The sequence below is a fragment of the Callorhinus ursinus genome, unplaced genomic scaffold (genome assembly GCF_003265705.2).
Source record: "Callorhinus ursinus isolate GAN/ISIS: 27379988/994484 unplaced genomic scaffold, GSC_fseal_2.0 scaffold5, whole genome shotgun sequence".
NCBI lineage: Eukaryota > Metazoa > Chordata > Mammalia > Carnivora > Otariidae > Callorhinus > Callorhinus ursinus.
In genome coordinates this window covers 23,732,848-23,757,569 of record NW_027397067.1, presented here as the reverse complement: position 1 = coordinate 23,757,569, position 24,722 = coordinate 23,732,848, and the positions used below count along the sequence as shown (strand labels likewise).

The 24,722-nt window shown below is 42.6% G+C and overlaps 1 long non-coding RNA gene across 1 annotated transcript; it reads right to left on the bottom strand.

Annotated features, from left to right (window-relative positions):
- Positions 1 to 9,221: 9,221 nt before the first annotated feature.
- LOC141372733 (uncharacterized) lies at positions 9,222 to 13,888 on the bottom strand. Its single transcript, XR_012378134.1, has 3 exons — positions 13,560 to 13,888; positions 12,268 to 12,336; positions 9,222 to 11,002 (listed from the first exon to the last, which is right to left on the bottom strand). It is a non-coding gene; the product is annotated as an uncharacterized lncRNA (long non-coding RNA).
- Between the last annotated feature and the right edge of the window lie 10,834 nt (positions 13,889 to 24,722).

Here is a 24,722-nt window from a genome sequence, read left to right as displayed (position 1 = left end):
CCCACCCACCACCTCCCTCTGGTAACCATCCGTTTGTTCTCTACAGTTAAGAGTACTTTTTGGCTTGTTTTTTTTTTCCTTTGTTTTGTTTTTTAAATTCCACATATGAGTGAAATCATATGGTATTTGTCTTTGGCTTATTTCACTTAGCATTATTCCTAATCTTAGGGGGGAAAGTATTCAGTGTTTTGGCACTAACTGTAAAGTTAGCTGTTAGTTTTTGTTGGTGCCCTTGATCAGATTGAAGAAACTCTTTCTATACCTAGTTTCTCAAGAGTTTTTGTCATTAATGGGCATTGGATTTAGTCAAATGCTCAGTCTGTTGTGATGGTCATGTGGTCTTTTGTCCTGTCTTCTACTTATATATTACATGAATTATTTGATTTTAGGATTTTAAACCAATCTTGCATTCCTGGGATAAATCCCACTTGCCCAGGGTGCATAATTCTTTTAATATGTTTCTGGAATCAGTTAACTAGTATTATGTTAAATATTTTTACATCTATTCATAAGGGATACTGGTTTGTTTAGTCCTTTTTTTGTGTGTGATGTATTTATCTGGCTTTGATATCAGATTAATACTGTCCTCAGTGAATTAGTAGTTGTTTTCTCCTTCTATATTTTTCTGAAGGATTTTGTGTAGGATTGGTATTTGTTTTTTAAATGTTTGATACAGTTTGCTAATGAAGCCTTTTGGCCGTGAGCTTTATTTTATGGCATGATTTTTAGTTCCTAATTTAATTTCTTTATGTTTTATAATTCTGTTAAGATTTTTTAAATTTTTTTCTTGAATCTGCTTTAATAATTTTTAGGAATTTAATAGTCATTCTAGAAATTTGACTATGTCGTCTAAATCATCTAATTTGTTTGCATAAAGTTGTTCATAATGTTCCCTTAAAAGACTTTTAATTTCTGTAGGGTCTCTAGGTATTGATACCACTTTCATTTTTTTTTTTAAGATTTTTTTATTTATTTGACAGGAGAGAGAGTACAAGCAGGGGTAGTGGCAGGCAGAGGGAGAGGGAGAAGCAGGCTCCCTGCTCAGCAGGGAGACTGATGTGGGACTCAAACCCAGGACCCTGGGATCATGACCTGAGCTGAAGGCAGATGCTTAACCATCTGAGCCACCCAGGTGCCCCGAGACCACTTTCATTTTTAATTTTGGTATTTTGTGCCTTCTCTCTTTTTTTAATCCCTTGGTCATTTTAGTTAAAGATTTCTCAAATTTCTGGGTCTTTTTCAAAAACCAACTTCGGTTTCCTTGATTTCCTCTATTAATTTTCTCTTTTCTATTTGTTAATTTCCACTCTGAGCTTTATTTTTCTTACCTTGGACTTACGTTTGGCTTGAACTCGTCCTTTTCTTTTTCCTAGCTTTTTAAGATAAAAGATTATGTTACTGATTTTAGGTTTCCTTCCTTTTCAGTGTAAGTGTTCAAATCCTCTTTCAGCCTGCTTTGGCTGTGACCAAAATTTTGATATGGCATGTTTTTCCAGGTTGGTTCAGTTCAAGATATTTTCTAATTTATATTTCCCTGTGATCTCCTTTTTTGACTCATAATGTTCTATGAATAACCTGGATTTTGGCTTCATACATATGTGACACAAGATGTAGAAATGAATTAAGTGAGCAACGGAGTATGGGACCGAAACCTATTGTATTGAGATCCAACTCCTATGGCTATGGACCACTACTGCCTAGCAGTTCTGAGCATGCACTCTGAAGCCAGGCCAACTTTTTTTGAAGCCCATCTTTATCACTTACTGCTCTGTGACCTTGAGCAAGTTATTTAATCCTTCGTAGCCCAGTTTCCTCACTCTATATCATAAAGTTGCAGCAAGGAATAAATGAGTGATATATGTAAAGCACTTAGTGTCTGGCATATAGTAAGTCTTACATGTTAGCTCATCAATAATCTAGCCTAAAGAGTCTCTCCCACTTAACTATTAACAGTAGCTGGTGGAATTGGGTGGAGAAAATCTACAGACATAGGTTAAAATGAATTTCTGTGTTGTAAGACTTCTTAGGGAATAGAGTGTCAGGGTTGAAACCAACACTTAACTTCTTATTTGAAAGAAAAAATCTCCTGTGAAATGTGAAATCATATAGGAATTTTATTTTAATCCCATAAAAGAAACAAAAGGATGATACTTCCAAACACACACACACAACCATCTTGCTTATATTTTATGGCATGATTAATATCATGAGAATCCCAAGTATCTGAGATAGTTGCAATTTTCCTTTATGATGTCACCCATCTTTAATAGTCTTTCCTTCTCTTACCATGAGTGATGTTTATTATATTTGTTAAGATGTCTGTTTTACCACCACAGTGTAAGTTCTTTAAAAGCAGAGACTACAGCTTTTCATTATCATTCCTGTGCCTGGAATATAGTAGGTGTTCAATAAATATTTGTTGAATTAATATATATATGTAAATGAATGAATGTATACTTAAATTAAACAAACTCTAGAGACATCCACTCCCCCTAGGGCTGTGTGGGTATTTCCTTTCAGACTATCTCTTAAGGCAGTCAATAAAGGAGATATTTCACTGGCGAAAGTGGAAGTGACAAATGTTGATTTAGAGGGATGAGCAAGTACGTGTGAGCCTTTGATATTTATGAACCCTCCTGTGGTATCTGGAAAAAAAAATATTTTCCAAAATAGTTCCCCCTTACAGGTAAAAAATACTGTGATGATTAATATTATGTGTCAGCTTGACTGGACTAAGGGATACCCAGATAGCTGGCACATTTCTGGGTGTGTCTGCGAGGTTGTTTCTAGAAGAAATTCCACAGTAGGCTGAGTAAAAAGATTGCCTTCACCAATATGTGCAGGCATCATCCAATCCACAAAAAGGCTGAGGAGGGGCAAAGTCCCTGCTCTTGGACAGGGGAGCTCCTGGTTCTCAGGTCTTTGGACTTAGACTGAATTAATACCATTGGCTTTACTGGGTCTCCAGCCTACAGAGAGCTGACTGAGACTTCTCGGCCTCCATCACTATATGAGCCAATTCCTACAACACATCTCCTCATATATGTCTCTCTATATATACACTTGGTTCTGTTTCTCCAGAGAACCCTGACTACGAATACATTATAGTCGACTTCCTGAAATCTGTTTGACCTCAGACGAGTAGGCTGGGCCAGTTAGTCTAAACCAATGAGTTAATTCCGTCCTCCTTTCGATGTTGCAAGACCCACACACAAGCCAACTCTGTCTAGTGAAACATGGGAGGATGTCTGTAGGTATCTGCCGGGAAAGTTACTTCTCTCCCGTGAGAAAGGAGACTCTCCATGGGACTACATGCTATTTCTTCCTTGTACACATGTTGTCTTATCTGGATACACCACCTGGAATAATTGCACTAAAAGTATGAAGATAAAGCCAATCCAGCAGGGGCAGTGCAGAGAAATGGAAGGAGCCTGAGATGTTGATGGTGATGCCATCAGAGAGTTAAATCAAATTCCATGAATCCAGGGCTACCTAGCCACCTCCTTTTGTGAGATAATAAGAAGTTTCCTAATTGTTTAAGCCAGGTTAAGTCAGAGTTGTGTGTCCTTCAGACTAAAGCACCCTTAAACAATAGGAAATACAAGCATAGATTGTTACAGCTCAGAGGGAACTTGAGATAATTTAGTTTAAAGCTCTCATTTTTAAAATGAGGGAATTGAGGCCCAAAGAGCTCAAGTGGCTTGTGTCAAGCCACATATAGAGTAAAAAATAGAACCAGGACTGAACTCAGTCTCTGGGCTCCACTCCTTCTCTTAATATTTGATAATACATGGGCGCCTCGGTGGCTCCGTTGGTTAAGCGACTGCCTTCGGCTCAGGTCATGATCCCGGAGTCCTGGGATCGAGTCCCACATCGGGCTGCCGGCTCAGCAGGGAGCCTGCTTCTCCCTCTGACCCTCTCCCCTCTTGTGCTGTTTCTCTCTCTCTCTCTCAAATAAATAAATAAAATCTTTAAAAAAAGAAAAAAAATTTGATAATACATAATTTCATGGTCAAGAGAAGGGTAACCAGAGAATAGACATGTTTTCAGGTATTTATCTGTAACTGCACTCTGGAAGTTTCTAGAAAATCTTTTGCTTTTCTGAACAGATGCTGCCTCTCCTTTCTTCTTCCACCTTCTTTCTTCCCGGAAAGAAGACAGGGTGCCTGGAAGTGCTGCAGCCATCTTGTATCCACGAGGCAAAAAGCCAATCCACTAAAAATGCATAATAAAAAGATAGGAGCCTGGAAATCTCACCAGCTCCAGAATGGCTGACGTGACAAATGTGGGTTCATATTTGTACGAGTTTATGAAATTTGAAGTAAAAAAACATTCCTAAATGATACTATGAACCATTCCTTTCATATCGCACACTTTCTCTGATAGACCAAGACTGACTCTAGCAACAAGAGCTCAGCTAGAAAATTTTCTTTTTTAAGGATTATGTGTACTTCCCCATGCATTTACTATTCTTAAGGAATATCTGACACATTTTATTTCTTACTTCTTATTTTGAACAAATTTTAAAAACGAATTTCAAATCTATACAAAAATTGTAAGAATAGTACAATAAATTTTTGTGTGCTTTTCATTTAGATTCACCAATTGTTAGTTAACATTTTGCTACATTTCTTGGCTCTGGCTCTGTCTCTCTTTCTGTCTATATATGGACACAGTACAAACACATGTATTTCATATGTAATTTTTTCTCAACCTTTTGAGAATAAGTTGCAAATATCATGAACTTTGACCATAAAATATTTCTCTCTCTTAGAAACTAGGGTAGTCTTTTACATAACTGTATATAATTATGAAATACAGAAAATTTAACACTGATACAGTACTGTTACCAAAACATGGGTCATATACACATTTCACTAGTTGTCCCAATACTATATATAGCAATACTTCTGTCTTGACAAGAATCCAGTCCAGGATGACACATTACATTTTGTTGTTATATCTCTTTAGTCTCCTTTAATCTGGAATGGCCCTTCAGAATTTCTTTGTCTTCTACAAAAAAAAAAAAAGTTTAAGAGAACAAGTCAGTTGCTTAGTAGAATTTCGCTCAACTTGGGTTTATCCGGTAGTTTCCCCATGATTAGACTTGGGTTATACAATTTTGGCAGCAACACAACATTGTTGGTGTTGAGTCCTTTGCAATGCATAGCATCAGGAGGGATGTGATGTCGGTTTTCCCCGTTACTCGTGGAGTAAACTTTAGTCACTTGATTACGGTGGAGTCCACCTCTGGCTCATTCTTATAACTTTAATGCCTAAACTCTCAGTGGGACAGAGAATCATCTTTCTTAGGTGATTGGTGGGCTACATGGAGTCATTTCCATGGTTTCCTGGATAGGCTTTGAGTTATAGGGCCCTTTGGTAAGGGATGGATTCAGGATGTACCTTGAAAGCTGAATTTGGAATAAGTGGAGATCGTTCCCTCAAAGATTCAATGAGCCCATTGCCAGATATTCGTAAGTCAGTGGGAAAGGGTTAAAAAGGACAAGGGCCATCTGGTTTTCCTTAAGGAGGGCTGAGCTTCCCCCAAATATCATTCCTTTACACCTGAAGAAGTTAAATGGTCCTGTTCCCATGGAATCCTCAACCAATGTAGCCCTGACCTGTGATTTATATAAAAAGTAGCTGGTCCTTCATTTTCCCCACAATGGCTTCATTCTTACCTTATGAACCTGCTTTGTCAGTGTTCGCTTTGATTTATGGAAGATTTCAAACTCCTCAAATAACTATCCCTTTTCTTTTCATTAAAGTTAATCCCCACAAAGACACTTTCATCCTCTGATTAGTCATGCCCCAGTGAACCTTGCTAACCAGAGGCTAAGTTATTGATGTGTTAAAGATGTAATCTCTAAGTCTTGGGACCACTGAAGAAACCCCAACATGTTATTTGACAGTCAGAATCTCACAATGTATTGCCTCCTTTGAGCAGCCTTGGTCGCATGCGTTCCTTGGGGTCCATAAATCTCTCTGGCCCGACTGCCTGTGAGGACTGAGTTATTGTGGGGCCGAGTTTAGGCTGCCAACACACACTGCCCTGCACCCTGGGGTGTCATGGTGCCTTCTTCAGACTCCAGTTTCCATTCCCAATAACATGCATTCAGTAGCAAATCTATTACCCCAGAAGCAGCAGCTCATTATTTTATGCCCTATGGCCTTCCTCATAAATTTGCACCAACCCACAACTCAACAAGACTGTAATCTGGGTGTGATATTGGCCACCAATGACACTAACCCTTTCTCCTACCCATTGATTTTGAGCAATGTGCAAGCTTGGCTCAGCCATTAGTGAGTCTTATTAGATGGTGTTGATGTCCTATCCACACAGAAGAGCAGCCCACATGGAAATGTGGAAAAATCCCTCAACAACTGATTTTAAATTTGTAAATTAAAAAAAAAAAACAAAACCAAAACAGTAAACCTTAGAGCTTTTTACACATTTGAGATCCAGTTTGGTCCACATAAAGACAATGTTTCTCAACTGGCAGAATGGCTCACAGGGCATGTGGTGCCTGCTGGTTAATGTTTGGCTTCTTCAATGCTTACAGTAAATGGCAAGAGATTCGTAGTCTTTGTGACAATCTCAAATACCCATAGACATTTTTTCCCCTGAAAACTGTTTAAATTGTCTCCTGGGAAGGCAGCACCCCTCCCCTCTCCCAGTCAGCTAAGAACCACAGCCTTAAACAAAAGAAAAATAGCAGAAGGAGGAGATCTTAAGGTACTACCTTCCCAATTTATAGGCAGAACACCCATCCCAAGAAAACATATCCTTCACTCTGGCTTTGTTGTTGTTGTTATTGTTCATTAATACCCAGGTGTTAGCATATGCTTCTGTAGGTCAGAAGGCCAGGTGGGCCCTACTGGGGTCTATGCCCTGGCTCTCTCTGGGCTGAAACCCAGTTGTCAGCTAGACTTACCTCAAAGCTCTGGAAAAGAATTTCTTCCAGGCACATTCCGGTTGTTCACAGAATTCAGCTCCTTGTGGTTATAGGACCAAATTTCCCATTTTCTTGCTGAAGGTCAACCAGGATCGGCTTCTAGAGGCCATTCACATTCCTTCTCAGGTGGCCCCCTCAATCTTCACACCAGCAACATCTTGAATCTTTCCCTCATTTGGAATTCCTCTGCCTTCCTCTTCTGCCACTGAGCTCAATGACTAGCTTATACCCTCTTTATTGAGATAACCCACTGATCATGACCTTGGATGTTGGGGCATTGTTAAATTGCTATAGAATTGTCTAATGGCTTACTCTCGATTTCTGTACCTAACTCATTGAGGACCAGTTTATTTTCTTAAATGAAAATTATTTTTTTGATTGTGTCAATTACACAAGAGATACATGATAGATACCAAAAACTCAGAGAACTGCTGTGATATGATTTGTCCTTGTCTTTAGTTCTGGCCCAGAGCTCGTAAAACCCTTGGAATTTCCTAAGTGACGAAAGGGATAAAGGTGTCTATTATGCTAATAAGGTGACTTTTGGAAAGCCACTAGGTAACCTAAGGATGGGGGCTAGTTGCCAGGGGAACAAAGCATGTGATTAGAGGGTTGGAACTTTCAGGCCCACCTCCTGACTTCTGGGGAGAAGCGAGAGTCTGGAGATTGAATTCAATCACAAATGGCCAATGATTTAATCAATTGTGCCTCTGTAATGAAGCCTCCATAAAAACCCAGAGGGATAGGATTCAGAGAACTTCTAGGTTTGTGATCCTGTGGGGATCTGGGGGGAGCGGCACACTGAGAGAGCAAGAAAGCTCCATGCCTTGCCTTGTGCATCTTTTCCATCTGCTTGTTCCTTAGTTATACGCTTTTATAATTAACTGATGAACTGGTAATCTAATCAATAAATGTTTTCCTGAGTTCTGTGAGCTGTTCTAGCAGATTAATCAAATCCACGGAGGGGGGTTGTTGGAATCTCAGATCTATAGCCTGACGATCAGAAGCACAGGGGACAACGTGCACTTGCTACTGGCATCTGAAGTTGCAGGGGGGCAATCTTGGGGGTCTGAACCTATGTAGACAGCGTCAGGATTGAATTAATTGTTTGATGGTGGGGAAAACCCCACAGATCGGAACTGGGTGCAGAGTCAGAATCGGATAGCTCAGACCCTCTTCAACCACCTTGCCACAATCTCACTATCCTTCTCTCTCTAGAAGAAACTCCAGTTATGAACCAGTGGGTATAACATCCAGACAACTTTTCACACTCTGCATACATTTATATGCACCCCTGGAAAAAGCATAGTCTTGTTTCATGTAGGAGTTTTTATACAAAAGATTACCAGGCTCTACATCCAATCTGGAAGTTGCTTTTATCAGCAAGTGGTACGTTTTGGGGGTTATCTCTTGTGGTCCATCCATATGGATGTGATTCGTTTCTCTGAACGCACTGTGCAATGTTTTATTTACACACTGTAAATAAAACATTGTGTTACACATTTATAGTTTTCACATTTGCTAGCCATGCCTCACTGGCCGTCTTGCACATGCCTCCTTGTGCTGAGGCACAAGTGTTTCTCTAGAGAAGATACCTACAAGGGTAATTGCTGGTCCAGGAGGAGGACCTCTGAATTGTAAGAGACACAGTGAAATTGCTGCCCCTGAGGGCCAGGTGAGACTAATCTAATCTATAACCCGAGCCCTCTGAGATTTCCCTTGCCCCACATCTTCACCACACTAGATCCCATCCCACTTAAATATCGCCGGTCCCACAGGGATGACCTCAGTCCTCCTGGTTTTTGTTTGTTTTCTATTGAAGTAGAGTTGACACAATGTTACATCAGTTTCACATCTATAACATAGTGATTCCACAAGTCTAATGTTATGCTCTGCTCACCACAAGTGTGCGTTCTCTGTCACCATACAAGGCTATTACAGTATAGGTCCTCGTTTTAATTTACATTTCCCTATGTACTAATGAGACTGAGTAACTTCTTATATGTTTATTGGCCATTTATGCTATATCCTCTTTAAAAAAACTATTGCTTATATTCTTTAACCATTTTAAAATTGGATTATTTGTCTCTTATTGATTTACAAGCATTCTTCATATTCTTTTTACTAATGCTTTGTTTGCTACCTATGTTGCAAAGTATTTTCTCACTGAGTTGCTAATATTTTAACATTGTTTATGGTGTCTTTTGGTGTAGAGAAATCTTAATTTTGAGGTAGAGAAATGTATCATTTTTTTCCTCCATACTTTGTATTTTGGGGGTCTGAAAATTGCTTTTAGCACCTAGCAATAAGTAACTCATCCTTCACCTAGGGTCCTAATGATAATTTCTACATTTTCTCCTCGTAATTTTAAAGTTCTATGCTTTACATTTAGGTCTTAAATCCATCTGGAAATATGGGAAGGTTGGGGGGCTTAAGTGGGTGTATCTGATGGGAGATGGTGAAATTAGTCTCTTTCATATGTCCATTTATTGAATAATCTGTCCTCTCCCCACTGATTTGAAACCCCGCCCCTACCTTCTTCCATATACCAAATACCATATACCATATACCATATACCATATACCATAAACCCTACTGTAGTCCAACTAACGTGAGTTCATCCCTTGGTGAGTTAGAGAAATTGCACCAAGTGGAGTTGTTGCACAAAGGGAACTTGATTTGCAGCAAGTAAGGAGATCACCGGGAATAACCTTCAAAGCCATGACTCCTCAAGCAAGGGTGAATGGGTTCCTTTTATTTAGGGCTAGGATGAATATTTAGGAAGGGGAGCCTTATCATCATATGTAGAGGTGGGCTTAAGGTTGCACATGTGCTTAAAGGAAACATGCCTATTCATATGCTGTGTGTCATGTAAATGAGGCTTGTGCTCCATCTTAGGCGGAGATTTCAGTATTATAATGAGGTAGTCACTGTCGATCCCTCCATGGATTCCTCCATCGCCCATCTGAGCAGGCACGAGTCAGGGGTGAGGCTCGAACTGGTCAGAAGGGCCTGGGCCACTGAAGCTCTTCACCTGGGCAGTCATTATTGCTTGAGGGGTAGTTTTGGTTTCCATCCGGGGATGCTACGCCCGTTGAGAGAAGAGCTCTTCTTGAAAGAAGAGCTTAAGGAAAAATGAGGGACAAAGGTTGGGGGAGAGTCAAAAGAACTTAAGAACTACTAATACTAGGAAGGCTTAAGAGCTACTAATAGCCTACTGTTGACCAGAAGGCTGACCAATAACATAAACAGTCGGCTAAGCCATATCTTGTATGTTATATGTATCACATACCGTATTCTTACAATAAAGTAAGCTAAGAAAATATAATGTTATCAAGAAAATCTAAGAGAGAGAAAGTACGTTGACAGTACAGTGCTGTACTATATTTATTGAAAAAAAATCCGCATATCAGTGGACCCATGTAGTTCAAACCTGTGCTGTTCCAGGGTCACCAGGACATAAAGCAGAGCACAGCCGAGTATCATAATGCCACTAAGGAAGTCGACCAAGGATGCTGAGAGTTTGACTGTGTGCCCCCGGGCAGCCTCGTTGAGCCAAACTGGAGCCAAGGAGCAGGAGAATAAGGAGCAAGGGAGAAGCCCCAGGTCAAAGGCCTTGAGGTGGGAGGGGTGGTGGCCTTAAGGATCCCATGGAAGCCAGCACGGACATGAGGGGCCAGATCATCAGGGGACTGTGAGCCACAGTATGGAGGTCGGGTTTTGTCGTCCTTGCAATGAGAAGCCAGGGAAAGGTGACGGAAGGGAAGAGCTATGTGCTTATTGGAACAGGTTCTTAACAGTAACAAATTTGGAAGTGGGTATCTTCTAGAAATGTCATTTACTGTGTGTTTTAAAAAAAATGGTAAATATTTTACTGTTTCTCCTGTTGCTACCCTCTCCTTTGGTTTCCATCTCAGTCTTTTGTAGGATAGGAATTCCAGGTTAACAGGGATTACTATATTGTCTTTCTTGAAGTCCACTGGTAAATAAGCACCATTCTCTTCATCTTGACAGCCAGGTAGCAGCTTTGCCATGTTCTTTAGCTGACGGGGGGGGGAAAGAAAAGAGTGAATAAAGATTTCGTTTTCCTTCCTCTTGGCCAGGAAATACACTCGGGCTTTCATGTGACGATGGTGAAATCTGTGCTAAAAGTCAGTGGGACCATCATCAGCTTTCAGGCACGCAGTCTCTGCTGTAAATAGAGAAGCGCCCTGGTTTTCAGCTTTGGATCTCCTGCTTCAGTACAGAGACTATCAATCAGTGTGAACCAATTACCAAGGGCTGGGACTTATTTTATTGAGCTTATCAAAACCTTGGCCAGGCTCCACAACAACTGGTAATAAAAATATTCAGTTACCGTAGAAGGGATTAAGTGTAATGTTTTGTTATGGATCAGAAACTGATTTTGAAACAGGAAGCAAAGGGTAAGGACAAGCTCTGGGTGGAAACATACCAACAACGAATCCGCATTACCTGTCACTGGGAGTGGTCTTTTCAAAACCCCTTTTCCAAACCATAAAAAGTACCAAGCAAATCTTCAAGTTTGCAAAGGGCAATGTTAAGAACTCTGGACTCAGACTGGTTCTTGGGCACTTTATTTAACCTGTAAGCCTCATTTTTCTGATCTGCAAAGTGAAAATAATTGTATCTTTTCATTGGGTGATGGGGATAAATAAGGTAACACCCTACACACACACACACACACACATATATTTGAGGTGATGCATTTTAGATTTGTGCCTGGGGTTCCTCTGGTAAACTGTTAGTCTTATTTTTTTTTTAAGATTTTATTTCTTTATTTGACAGAGAGAGAGACAGGGAGAGCAGAAACACAAGCAGGGGGAGTGGGAGAGGGAGAAGCAGGCTTCCTGCTGAGCAGGGAGCCCGATGTGGGACTCGATCCCAGGACCCTGGGATCATGACCTGAGCCGAAGGCAGTCGCTTAACCAACTGAGCCACCCAGGCGCCCTGCTGTTAGTCTTATTTCTGAGAGGAAAAGACCAGCCTGGTGGGAACAAACTACAGAAAATCTCAATGGAACTGTGTCTTAATGGATGCCTGGGTGGCTCAGTTGGTTAAGCGTCTGCCTTTGGCTAGGGTCAAGATCCCAGGGTCCCGGGATCGAGCGCTGCATCGGGCTCCCTGCTCAGCTGGGGGTCTGTTCTCCCTCTCCCTCTACCCCTCCCCACTGCTCGTTCTCTCTCTCTCTCTAATAAATAAATAAAATCTCAAAAAAAAAAAAAAAAAGGAACCGTGTGTTAAGCCTGGAGAATATATGGAATGCATGTTCCAAAACATAGTGACTAACCTTACATAAACTCCAGGCTTCTTCCAGCAACATGTACCTCACTCGCTGGCATCACCTTCACCCAGCGGTCTGAAATTGAGATCAGAGCTCATCCTCAGGGGTTCAGGGCCTCCTCCCCACCCTCACATCCCCACCCCCCCATACACTCATCTGATCTTGTTTCTAAATATTGATCACTTTTTCTCTCTGCTTTCCAGCCCTTGGTTTAGACCAGGGGTTTGCAAACTTTTTCTGAAAAGTGTGAAATAGTAAATATTTTTTGCTGTGCCAACCATACAATCTCTGCTACAACTCCTCAACCCCATGATCCTAGCACAAAAGCAGCCACAGATAATTATGTGAAAGAATAGGTGTGACTGTGTTCTAATAAAACTTTATTTACAAAAACAGTGGAGGGCCAGATTTCACTCAGAGGAGGTAGTTAGCTGGCCCCTGATTTAGACCACCAGGATCTCTTGAAGGTTAGGTGTGTGGCCCCCGGGCCTCCCTGCATGTCTGATCTAATCCTGTCACTCTCCATTTGAAATCTTTCAATGGTTTCCTTTTTTTTTTTCTTTCTTTCCTTCTTCCTTCCTTTCCTTCCGTCCTTCCTTCTTTCTTTTCTTTCTTTATTTTTTTTTTGCAAAGGGTGGTCTTGGACCCTATCATTAAAATCACTTGAGCTGCTTTTTAGAATGCAGAGTTCTAGGCTCCTCTCCAGAGCCACTAAGAGAGCATCTCAGAAGGACAGGCTGGGGGAGCTGGATATTAATGAATACCCCATGGAATTCTAATGCAGGAGTTCTCAAAGTGAGCCCATAGATCCCTGAGTGTACCTTGTGTGCTTTCAAGAGGTCTGTGATGACAGGGAAGAACCATAAAGTGTGTTGAGCACGGGAGAAAAGCCTTTTGGAGAAGGTGACCGCTGAGTAAAGGCCTGAGGGAGGAAGCATATCTCTGCAAGGAATGTTCCAGGCAGAGAGAAAGCTCCCAGGCTGGCATGAATGGTGAGAAGTCCAGTGTGGTTGGTGTGTGTGTTGGGGAGGAAGGGAGAGGGAGCAATGAGAGAGGAGGAGACAGGGCCGCAGAGGAAAGGGGCCAGAACAGATGGAGTAGGGCCTTGGAGGCCATTGAGAGACTTGGCTTTCCTCTCAGAACCAAATGGGAGCCATTGGAGAGTTTCAGGTCAAATTATGCAAGCTATTCTAGGAATTCTAGCCATCTCTTCCTCCTTCCTCACACTCAGTCTGAGCATTTATCTCTCTCTCCCTGTGCATGGCAAGTCCCTTGAGGATCCAGGCTCTCTGTCTTACCTGCTTTTCTCCATAGTGCTGGCCATGCCCAGGATCTTGTGGGGTTCTCCACAAGCAGTGATGAATGTCAAAATGCCTTTGTTTTCCTCCGTGGCTGGCTTCTGATTTTAGTTTGGTAAGAACCTCTTGAGAAAAAACAGACTTTTTCAAATAAACATGAAAAAAATACTCATTTTTCTATGCGAAGCTTAATAAATGACCTATTATCTTAAAAAAAAAAATTCCACCATCAAAAACAGTTCACCAGAGAACGAGAAATCAACATGCTTTTCTTTTGTGATCATAAATAAATCTGAATTAAAAAATTAGTGTTTTCCGGATGCAATTCTGTGGCATTAAGAAAAGCAAATCCCTCTTTTCTGTAGTGGGCCATTAGGGAGTTTCCCAATTCTCTTTTCCGCTCTTCTCAGAATGTGGCTGGCCTCCTGTGTTGACGCATCCCCTCCACCTCCCTGTGAGGATCTTTCTGGGCAGTGTTTTCCTCAGCACCATCTGAGGAAAAATTAGGCAGTCTGCACTGATCACACGAGTGGCACCCCCCTCGGCCTGACACCCCGTCACGGCTGGACCCCAGGTGCCGTGCCGCGTGGCTCCCACTCTTCATTCTGGCCCAGTATGTTCTTCCCCTCGGAGTGAACAGCCAGTCCTGACCCCCGGGGACTGAAAACCTAGGGAGACAAAACACACCTGCCACCAGGAACCGCCCTTCCCCACCCCTTCACCTTCAAGAAGGGGGAAGGAGGAAAGGAAAGGTGCCCACACCGTTTTCCAAAGCCTGAAGCCTAATGAACTCTAGTGGAGGGGATTTTAAGGAAGAAGCACATCTCAGCTCAAAGAAATCATAGTATCCTACCTATATGGATGCAAGGGTACAAAGAGCGCCTTCCCTCTGGACGGAAGGTCTGCGATGTGCTGTACCGCCCCATGGCTGGAGTTGGCGGGGTCAGTCCAGGGGCCAGCACCGTGCCTGTCATGTGGAAGGAGTGCTCTGTTAGTATTTGTTAAACGGAGGAGGCGAGCTGTTACATAATTTGAAATACTAACCTATGCGCTTCCCAATATTTCCTCTATCCTGTAACCCTCGCTCCACCCCGAGGAAGCAGCCACAGGGAGGCCGTCACTGCCCCAGGGAGTGAATAATCAGAAAACCAGGGTTTTTGAGGGAACTCGGAGCAGAAACCACCAATTTGGGCAAATTCCTTATGAATTAGATTTCCTGAGTTAGTGGAGCCTGCGTGGGGAGAGCACTCCCCCGTTGTTCCTAGAAGTCGCGCCCCAGACAGAGAGCCGGCTGCCAGAGCCGCAGGTGCGTTTGAGGAATCCGAGAGATGGGACCGGGAGGTGGGTACCAAGACTCCAGAGGACATAGCTGGGTGGCCTCACCTGGGAGCTGAAGATGGTCCCCATGAGCCTTAGGGCAGCATGGAAGGGGGACAGCCTGCCTCTGTGGGCCCAGCAGCTGAACATCCCTCGGGCCGGAGGGGACACCCAGAGAGCCAGCAACCACTCCAGCAGATGCCTTTCTATTGCTTGGAGCAGAACAGGGCCGGGCACAGAGCAGGCACCCCATAACTATTGAATTTATGTAGAGGTACTCAGGGAATACATCTAGTCTTCCACTCTTCTCTCGACTAAATTGTGACCCATTTTGTGTTCTGTTACTTGTTTATAAAGCAGAGACATTCTTTTTCTTTTTAAAATTTTATTTATTTATTTGAGAGCTAGAAAGAGAGCATGAGCAGGGAGTTGCCAGAAGAATCAAGTGAAGGGAGAGATCAGGCAGGAGGGGGATATTGAAACATGAGTAGGATTGACATGAGAGGGGCAGGGGGGTGTAGGGAAGGTATGGTTGGAGAGAGGAACTGAATGAGCAAAGAAGGTGAAGCAGGAATGACCACAGTGTGCTCCATTACAACAGACTATCAATCAGAAAGGCTGGAGCGGAGAGTTGATGTCAAGATCTACTCAAGTGACTAGAGGGAGGAGCCAGCCAACTGTGATGGTCCCCAATGCCAAGCTAAGGAGTCTGGACTTAGCATGGAGGCAGAACCCATGACCTATTTTGCAGGACCCAAGGCAAAATGAAAATTCGGTCTTCCTTGCTCCAACATTAAAAGTCTCAACACAGGACGGCAGAGCATTCAACCACGCACAGGGCAAGGCCCAGAGGGACTGCCCGACTGGTACCCCCATGACCCCCACGCTGCATGTGAGCGTTGAGAATGCATTGCAAGACTTTGAGAGGAACATGCGGGATTAGTGTGGCGCATTAGAAAGACGAGCTGTCAGTACCTTCTAGGTGGGTGGGGACAGGAAGTGGCGGAGGGATACCTATTAGGAAATCGTTGGGCTTGTCCCGGTGCGGTAAGAAGCGTACAGAGAAGGTCGGTGGTTGGAGGAATGAGACGAAGGGTCACACGTGATGTGTTAGCAGGGGTCACTGTCTCCAGGGGCCGAGTGGCTTGCACCACCTTGATGCCACCTCTTGCACTGGGTACTGGAGAAGGCTGGAATCACGGAGAGAAAGAGGAAGCATGGGAAAGGAGCTGGTTTTGGGGGGGTAGGTTGGTGAGGGGTAAGCAGGCTCACTTCTGCTGAATAGGACGTAGGGCAGGGCCTCCAAGAAGAAATGTCCGGCTGGCCGTTGAAGATGAGGAAGAAAGTTCCCGTTTGGCAATGTAGATCCGAAAGAAGTGAGAAGTGTTGGGTAGCTGTTGAGGTCGTGGGGCCACATACGCAATTTCTTAGGAATCAAGTGGATAGATAAGCAGGGTGCTAAAAACCAGTAGAGTACCTTAAAACAGTATTTTTCTACCTCCACTTAAAGGAATTGGGCAATCAGCCGTGATGTTGGAGCCAGCAGCCTGGTGGAAGGCTTTCTCAGTTGCTATTTCCATAAGGTGGCTGTGCAGAATAACAAATCTATTTTGATCTTTCAGCGATAAAACACGGTAAAAAAAAAATGCTGAAATACTGGTAAAAATTGATCAGCATTAACTGTCAAAGGGCTCTTGGGGCAGGTTCCCCAACCCTGTTCCCCCACCCCACATTTTAATGATCCATTTATTTTTCAGGCAATTCTTTCAGGAATTTGAAAGTTTAAGCAGGGGTTACATAGAGAACTAACAGGAAATGTCTCATCTTTCCAAGTTTATTGTTGAGAGTGGCCAGATGTCATTTGTTTGTGAGTGGGAAATGGGAAGTTAGATCACAGAACGTGAAATTTAAAACTCCATGCTAAAAAAAGGTGGGGGGGGGAGAGTGGAGAGGAGAAACACACACAGGGAAGCCACTTTGCCTCCTGTGACTTATGTTAACAGTGTAGTGCAGCAATGCTCACAAGCAAGATGCTAATATGAGAACATGTTTTACTGTCTGCAGGCATCACTCCCTTCGAGGTCTGTGTGCAAACAGCTGGTCTCCGCCTGGCCGGGACAGGGTGTTTGGGAGCTCTCTGCGGATCTGCTGTAATTATAAACCCCATGAAGGGCCAGGAATGGAGGCCAACGTTCTTATTGGTCATCATGCCCCAGAAAAAAGAATGGGAAAGGAACTTACAAAAGGAGTCCCTCGCTTTAGCGCTTACAAAAGCAATTATACTGATTTTTTTTTTAAATTATATTTTCAGCCTCTCTGGTTTAAACTCTGGGTCAAATACTTCCAGACTGTTCAGGCTGGCTGGCTCAGATCTGGCCCCTTGGTCTCTAATTGCTCACTGCCTCTCCCGGAAATACCCTCTCTGTCCCTTGCTGTTGCTACAGTGGGCTTTGGCAGGCTCCCTCCCTGCCAGGTGTTTTCCCCTATGGTTGCCATGGCAGCAACATTCAACAGAGGTTCTGAGGGGCTCCGAATTGACAAGCCAGAGGTGGGGCCTGAGTTCCTGTCTCCAGTCCACGATTTGCTGATCCATCTGTCTTCCTCAGAGAGAAAGCACATAGTACGGGATCGTGCTTCCTTGGAAGATGACAGGCACCAGGCCAGACTCAGAGACGTAAATTTGGAATTGGTTATTGGATCACTGGGCCAAACATGGGAAACATAGCTGAAGGGGAAGATACAGAGCAAAGGGATCCAAGAGCAGCTCCAAGGCTCAGAACTTCTTGGCCAGTTTTGCAAAGGGAAAAGAAAGCCTGAATCTACTGCTGGGCTTTCAAGGGCAACAGCAAAGATTCTGTTCAACCCCACCCCTCTCTTCCACTCAAATTATTTAACAGTTTTTCTTCCTTGGGTCCTGCCTAAGATCCTGACATCTCCAAGTTAGTCTTTTCCTGGGGTTAAATCATTAAGGCCTCATTTATGCAAATACTGAACTGGAGAAGTGAGCCCATTGGCCAGGCTCCTTGGCCATCGTGGCTACATAGGCATTTACCGTCACAGTGTCCAAGGGGTGGGAAACACAAGAGATAAGTTTTGTTTTGTTTTTTATTATTGTGGTAAAATATATACCAAAATTTTACCAATTTAGTCGCAGCGTTATGCACCATCACCACTACCCATTTCCAGAACTTTTCATCACCCCAGACAGAAACTCTGCACCCATTAAATAATAACTCTCCATTCCCCACCCCCACTCCCAACCCCTGGTAAACCCTAGTCTACTTGATGGCTCTGTGAATTTGCCTATTCTAGGTATCAACAGATCAGTCTTTAAAAATAACGTTGTCTGGCGCCTGGCTGGCTCAGTCAGTACAGCATGCAACTCTTGATCTCGGGGCTCTGAGTTTGAGCCCCATGTTGGACGTGGAGCCTACTTAATTAAAACAACAGCAACAAAAACCTTTGTTGTTTTTGTGAAAATAATACATGTTTTTATATACATGCTCAAGGAACACAGAAAAGTACAAAGGCAGAAAAGCGAAGGAAAATGACATCATAACATACCACTGTCAACATTCGCGGAACGTCATCTGAGACGTTCCGCATGCATCTAGACTTATAGAACCATAGGAAGAAAAATGCACAGTCAGATAAGCTTTATGAAAATGAGATTATTCAATGCATGGGTGTTTTAAGTTAAAAACTCAATTTTTCTTGAACAGAAGAAAAACTAATTGAAGTTATTACCAAATTTTAGGTAAGTGATTTTTTTACAGCAAAAATATTAGCTCTGAAAAATTCCTCTTTTTTAGTGAAAACGATGAAGTTGTTGGGCTCCTTATGATTTCCTGATCATGTTCCTCAACTTTGGCTGCAGCAGGTGAAACCCTCTGATGCGTGGTACTGAAGTGAGTGCTTCCTCTGTCCCGTTTCCCCTCCTCCCCAGCTCAAAATCCCGACTGTTGGTGGTGGATCATTACTCTTACCTGGTTAGGGTGATGACATTTGCATTCAGAACAGGCAAGGTGTGGTGGATGAGGTGAAGGGAAAGCAAGGGGACCCAGGAGGCCTGAAGGCGTGACGTGAGTGGTGGCTTAGCACTGGGGCGGCGTGCTTGAAACCCTCTTCATCAGAGCGGAATAATGGTACTGATGAGGACAGGTGACCTTTTTGAGGTCTTCCTACGGGCCAAGCATTATGCCAATCAAATACCTTCCATGTATTAAGTTCCTCAGTCCTAACACGTGACCTATGATCAATGCTAGTGGCTTGATATTTTTATTAGGTGAAGGGGAAGATACAGAGCAAAGGGATCCAAGAGCAGCTCCAAGGCTCAGAAGCTGAGGTTCACGGAAGGAACTTGCCCAAGGTCACAAATCTGTACGACGTGGAGCCCGGGCAGTCTGACTGCAGAGCTCTTGGGCTCTGTGTTCTCTCCACGTTGGATCTACACCGTCAGCAAGGGGCTCTTTCTAATCAGGACCCCCGAGGGTGAGATAGATGGTAGAGGGAGCCGTCAACCCTTCATGTCAACATGGCACATTCTCATGACTGATCTTGTTAGCTCTCTGTAATGTTTCCTTTTTTTTTTAAATTTTTTTCTTTTTAGATTTTATTTATTTATTTGAGAGAGAGAGAGAGAGAGAGACAGAGATAGTGAGAGACAGCACAAGTGGGGAGGAGAGGGAGAAGCAGGCTCCCTGCAGAGCAAGGAGCCCGATGTGGGGCTCGATCCCAGGACCCCGGGATCATGACCTGAGCCGAAAGCAGTCGCTTAACCGACTGAGCCACCCAGGCGCCCCTCCTTTTTTTTTTTTTTTAAGATTTTATTTATTTATTTGACAGAGAGACACAGCGAGAGAGGGAACACAAGCAGGGGGAGTGGGAGAGGGAGAAGCAGGCTTCCCGCAGAGCAGGGAGCCCCACGCGCAGTTCGATCCCAAGACCCTGGGATCATGACCTGAGCCGAAGGCAGACGCTTAACGACTGAGCCACCCAGGCGCCCCATGATGTTTCCATTTGACAGATGAGGGAGAGAGGCACAGCCCAGGAGTCCGTTCCGGGGCTTGGACTCCAGTACTAGCTTTTTTCTGTTCTGCCCTCCTCCTCACCCAGTGATTTCTGATCTGGACGGTAGTATTTGCCAATTTGAATCGAGGGGGTGTTTCCTTCAAAAACAAAAGAACTTTTGAACTAACATCTTCTGTTAGATGCCATATAAAGACAATTCAAGGGCCTTGTACTGGTTTCTTGAAGCTGCTGGGAACAAATTCCCACAAACTGGGTGGTTTAAAACAATAAAAATGTATCCTGTCTCAATTCTGGAGGCCAGAAATCCCAAATCAAGGTATGGGCAGGCTGCACTCCATGAAGGCTAGAGGGAAGCGTACTTGTTTGCATCCTGCAGCCTTCTGGTGGCCACTCATAATCCTTGCTGTTCCTGGCACATAGAGGCATCCCTGTAACCTCTGCCTCCATCTTCATGTGGCCCGCTCCTGTCTTATAAAGACACTTGTCACTGGATTCAGGGCCCATCCTAATCCAGGATGACCTCATTTCAAGATCCTTAATTTAATTACATCTGCAAAGACTCTTTTTCCAAATAAGCTCACATTCACAGGTTCCAGGCAACCGTATCTTTGGGGGAGGTATTCAACCCACAGGCTTCATTCATGGTGAATGATGGATTCTGGAGGCAGTACTCCCCCAGTTGGTGCTTTTGAGCCCATCAGTGACAGTGGACAGAATAGTCACTTGCTGGTTAAACTTCAGGCCTGCCTTGAATAGGGACATCCTGGAGGTATCAGGTGTTGGAGCTGGCCGGAGGCTAGCCACACCCACAACTGTAAATGTCTTTACATTTCACTATTAGATAAAAATTTTCTCTTTGTGGGGCTAGAAAGGCACAGCCTCACTTAGTTTCTGATTAGGGAAAAAAAAAAAAAAGCAGCAAAGCTCAAACCCCACAAGGCTGTGTCACAAGTCTATACATAATGCTTTCCTGTCTTGATCACACAAACACCCACAAAGGAGTCTCGTTCCATATTTTGAACTGTCCCTAAATTTATAGGACATATTATGAGGTTGGAACATCTGATAAATTATTTTTGGAAAATAAACTGAGGTCTGGTCCAGAGGGTACATTTAAACCTTTATCCTTTGGTCTGAGTTCACTGAGGATGGGGTGGTCTAAGGCTTGAGGGCTGCGCTTCTCAGGAAGCTGGTGCCATTGGATAGACTCTGGCTTTACTCTGCCTAAGAGACCCTTGCTCTGCCACCCTAATCCCTACAGTTCTCCTTTTCTTCTCTTTCCGGTCCTTCTCATACCAAATTTAAAGAGGCTTAAAATGGATTCTTTTTTTGATACCAAAGATCTTCCCTGGAAGGAATCTTCCTTCTTCATCATCCTGTCTACCCAGAGCTTATCCCCTCCTTGAATCCTTCTCTACTCACCTTAAACCCCAAAATTCAAGCCTTCCTCTGAAATCCCAAGGGCTTTATTGACATACTACTTACCAGTACTTGCACACGCCTCATTGCTGTTGCTGGAAGAAGACAGATGATGCAGTGTCTTGCCTTCCTGTATCTCCCATCTGTGCCCAGGACCAGCGTGACCGGATATCAGGTCAATGCTGCTTGAATGACACTGGAAGCCTCTGGTATTCCTGAAATCCCCCAAATCAGCAGGAGGATCCTCCATTTCTCAGGATTCAACAGCTTCATAAGTTTAATCCATTTTGTTTGATTTTTATTTTTTAAAAATTAATTTATTTTCTTAATTCCAGTATAATTAACATATAGTATGATGTTAGTTTCAGGCATACAACATAGTGATTCAACATTCTCTACATTACTCAGTGTTCGTCACAGTACATGTACTTTTAATCCCCTTCACCTGTTTCACCCATCCCCATACCCGCCTCCCTTCTGGAAATCACCAATTTGTTCTCTTTATTTAAGCCTCTGGGTCTTTGTTTTCTCTCTTTTTTTTTCCTGTGTTCATTTGTTTTGTTTCTTAAATTCCATATATGAGTGAAATCATATGGTATTTTTCTTTCTCTGACTGACTTATTTCAGTTAGCATTATACCCTCTAGATCCATCCATGTTGTTGCAAATGGCAAGATTTCATTCTCTTTTATGACTGAGTAATATTCTTCTGTGTGTGTGCGTGCGTGCATGCGTGTGTGTGCGTGTGTGTGTGTGTCACATCTTCTTTATCCATTCGCCAACTGATGGACACTTGGGTTAATTCTAAATAATGCTACAATAAATATAGGGGTGCATACATCTTTTAGAATTAGTGTTTTCGTATCTTTGGGTAAATACCCAGTAGTGCAATTACTAGATCATATGGTAATACTATTTTTAATTTTTTGAGGAATCTCTAATGTTTTCCACAGTGGCTGCACCAGTTTGCGTTCCCACCAATAGTGCACGAGGGTTCCTTTTTCTCCACATCCTCACCAACACTTGTTATTTCTTTTGTTTTTGATTTTAGCCATTCTGACAGGTGCGAGGTGATATCTCATTGTGGTTTTGATTTGCATTTCCCTGATGCTGAGCGATGTTGAGCATCTTTTCATGTGTCTGTTGGCCATCTGTATGTCTTCTTTGGAGAAATGTCTGTTCATGTCTCCTGCCCATTTTTAATTGGAGTATATGTTTTGGGGGTGTTGAGTTGTCTAAGTTCTTTATATATTTTGGACACTAACCCCTTAGCAGATATATCTTCACCCATTCGGTGGGTTGCCTTTTTGTTTTGTTGATTGTTTCCTTTGCTGTGAAGAAGTTTTTTATTTTGATGTACTCCCAATCATTTATTGTTGCTTTTGTTTCTCTTGCTTTGGGAGACATATCTAGAAAAATGTTGCTATGGCTGATGTCGAAGACATTACTGCTTGTGCTCTCTTCTAGGATTTTTATGGTTTCAGATCTCACATTTAGGTCTAAGTTTAATTCGTGTTGTAATAGTTGTCTTCTTTTGATTTTTATTTATCCTGGTTGTAGAAATCCCAGCTTTGCTCTTTTGAGTAGCCTACTGTTAGTTTTATTATTTAGACTTCATTCTTTTTTACAGAAAAAAAATGTAAAGCCTCACATCCTGGGGTTTGACACATTTTTATCTGTGACTAATGCTATAGTCAGAGAATCAGTATGATAGAGACTACCAGTCATACACTGCTTGTACACGGCTCCCTTCTGCTAGGAAATGAAGCAGAATTCTCGAACAACCAGGGTGCTGAGCACACTGCCCATCCAGCCTTACTCATCATTGAGTGCATGACCCTTCTTCAGTGGTCCCTGCTAATAAGCTCAGACTGGACCAACCCAAGTCAGGCATGGTTCACCGGTTTTTACAAAGATTTTTTAAATAATTGAGGTAGAATTGACATGTAACATTAGTTTCAGATGTACAACATAATGATTCAAACAATGTATATATTGCAAAATGATCACTACAGTAAGTCCAGTTAACATCCATCAGCACACATAGCTACAAAAATTTTTTTCTTATGATGAAAACTTTTTAAAAAATTTATTTATTTGAGAGAGAGAGAGAATGAGCAGGAGGAGGGGCAGAGGGAGAGAATGAGGGGAATTCTGCTCTCCCCCTCTGAGCAGGGAGCCCAATGCCGGGCTCCACCCCGAGCCCTGAGATCATGACCTGAGTGAAACCAAGAGTCAGAAGATTAACTGAGCCACCTAGGCCCCTCTCTTATGGTGAAAACTTTTAAGATTTACTTTCTTAGCAACTTTCAAATATACAGTACAGTATTATTAACTACAGTCACCATGCTGTATATTATATCCCCAGGACTTATTTGTTTTCTAAATAGAGGATTGTACCTTTTAACCACCTTCACCCTTTTTGCCCACCCTCTACCTCCCACCGATTGGCAACCACCAATCTGTTCTCCATAGCTATGAGTTCAGGGAGTTTTGTTTGTTTGCTTTTAGATGCCACATATTAGTGAAATCATATGGTATTTGTCTTTCTCTTTCTGACTTATTTCATTTACCATAATGCCCTCAAGTCCATCTGTGTTGTCACACATGATAAGATTTCCTTCTTTTTATGGCTGAATAATATTCCATTAAATATATGTGTAATATATCTTCCATTATATATATATACACACACAAACACATACACATACATACATACACACACATATATCTGACATTTTTTATCCATTCATCTGTCAGTGGACACTTAGGTTATTTCCATGTCTTGGCTATTGTAAATAATGCTGCAATGAACATGGGGGTACAGATATCATTTTGAGTTAGTGGTTTTATTTCCTTTAGATAAATACCCAGAAGTAGAATACGAACCTCCATACTGTTTTCCATAGTGGCTGCACCCACTTTTTGCTTCCCTACTAATTGTGCACAAGGGCTCCTTTTTCTCCACATCCTCTCCAACACTTGTAATTTCTTATCAGTTTGGTAGTAGCCATTCTAGCAGGTGTGAGGTGATATCTCACTGTGGTTTTGATTTGCATTTCCTGATGATTAGTGACGGTGAACACCTTTCCGTGTACTTATTGGCCATCTATATTTCTTCTTTGGAAAAACGAATTTTTAGATCCTCTGCCATTTTAATCGGGTTATTTATTTATTTGCTATTAAGTTGTATGAGATTTTCATATATTTCGGGTCTTAACCCCTTATCAGATATTTGATTTTCAAATATTTTCTCTGATTCAGTAGGTTGCCTTTTCATTTTGCAGATTGTTTCCTTTGCTTTGCAGAAGGTTTTTAGTTTGAAAAAACTTGTTTGCTTTTGCTTTTGTTGCTTTTGTTGCTTTTGCTTTTTGTGTCAAATCCAAACAATCATCAT